We start from the raw sequence: 2154 nt of genomic DNA on the forward strand, positions 1-2154 counted from the left end.
ATATATGTATATATATGTATATACACACACGCAGAATGCATTAGTTTTCATTAGGAAAGCAGAAATCGGTTTCAATAAAACGAGTCAAACAGGAATTGTTTGATTACTTTCGGATATTGATGTTTTGATTACATGGATCCCCACCCAACAACCACCATTGCTACCACACCACCACCACTGCAATCGCTTCCCACTCTGCCGCCACCACTTTGGTCAGCACAACCATCACCACTACCACCAGCACCACCACTATCATCGTCCCTACTACCACCAACACTACCGTTACCATCATCGCCAGCACCACCATCTGAAGATAGATATTAATTTCCTTCTGAAGGAATCCATTGTAGGAGCACTCCGTCGCTTACGACGTCGAGGGTTCCAGTTGATCCGATCAACGGAACAGCCTGCTCGTGAAATTAACGTGCAAGTGGCTGAGCACTCCACAGACACGTGTACCCTTAATGTAGTTCTCAGGGAGATTCAGCGTGACACAGAGTGTGACAAGCTGGCCCCTTTGAAATACAGGTACTACTCATTTTTGCCAGCTGAGTGCAGTGGAGCAGCGTGATATAAAGTGTCTTGCTCAAGGACACAACGCGTCGCCGGGAATTGAACTCACGACCTTACGATTGTGAGTCGAATGCCCTAACCACTAAGCCACGCGCCTTCACTAATAAATCCATAGCATGGCCGTCACAATTGTGTAACACTGCGAAAGCGTTGTTCCGGATTATATGATAATAATGCTATAGCTGGAGAATTTTAAATTTAGATACCGTATTTTAACGTGTATAAGGAACCCCTTAATTTGGGGGGATTAGAACTTGGTAAAAAGGCTTTGTAAGGGATTATAATACTATCCTAAGATTTTTTTTGTATCTGTCCTTATTCCTTATTGCTATTATTCTTTTATTCTTTTTAGTGGAGGCGCAATGGCCCAGTGGTTAGGGCAGCGGACTCGCGGTTTCGATTCCCAGACCGGGCGTTGTGAGTGTTTATTGAGCAAAAACACCTAAAGCTCCACGAGGCTCCGTCAGGGGATGGTGGTGAACCCTGCTGTACTCTTTCACCACAACTTTGGTAAAATTGATAAAATCTTTAGAGTTACTCGACTTAGTGAAGCAATCTTACCAATCATATAAAGGCTATAAATTTGCAGTAGAAGACCGCGGAACGTTATAATTTAAAGAGACATAAATACCTTCCTACGGTTAAAGGCTAAGATTTCCAACTCATTGCTGAGCTCTAGACCTGAAATTTTCAGCGGTTATAAGCATATGCCTAAGTTCCTGTTGAAGAATTGGTCTTCTGTCTGATTAACACTGTACAATAAACTCTAAGCCACTATTTTTATCCTTATAAGCTACATTCTAATGGAGATAACTCTTTTTTCTTCTGTTTCTTTAGGATTACCTCTCGTTTCCGTTTTTATAACCTTCCACTTTTTCTATATCCTTCCTTCTCACCTTTTCTCATTTCTTCTTCCATTTCATTTTTAGCTCGTTATGCCATGCAGGGTGTGCCTTATGACTGTTACGAGGTGTCAGAGGCGTTATAAAACATTGTTTGGCATATCCTCAGCACATAAAACTATTAGTAACACATAAAAACACGTATTGTGTTTATTAGATAATATTTATCTCTCACCAGATAGAGTACTTTTTTTGTTGATCTTACCATCACGGGACAATACATTATATACATGTGTGTGTGTGTGTGTGTGTAGTTGGAAAGGGGTTAAAAATCTATACAAATCAAGCTATAGTTATAAAGCAAAGGCGGAGACAGCACAAAAGATCGTTTTATATTTGTTATATTGAGTGACACATGCATACACCTACACATACATATACAAACGGATATGCCAGCACAATAAAAACATGGACAAAGATATGCATACACAGATACATACACACACACACACCAAACACTTATACACATATCTGTCTCTTTCTCTTTCCCTCTCTCTCTCTCCCTCTCTCTCTTTATATATATATATATATATATATATATATATATATTTATATATACAATGTCTAGAGTATTTAACACAGAAATATCGCTTGATTAAGTAAGTCATTATTGAAAGCCATTGAAATAGATAATCTAATACAAAACCCTACAGCCTGATGTTATTCCTTCGTTGATTTT

The sequence above is a fragment of the Octopus bimaculoides genome, chromosome 29 (assembly GCF_001194135.2).
Source record: "Octopus bimaculoides isolate UCB-OBI-ISO-001 chromosome 29, ASM119413v2, whole genome shotgun sequence".
Lineage (NCBI taxonomy): Eukaryota > Metazoa > Mollusca > Cephalopoda > Octopoda > Octopodidae > Octopus > Octopus bimaculoides.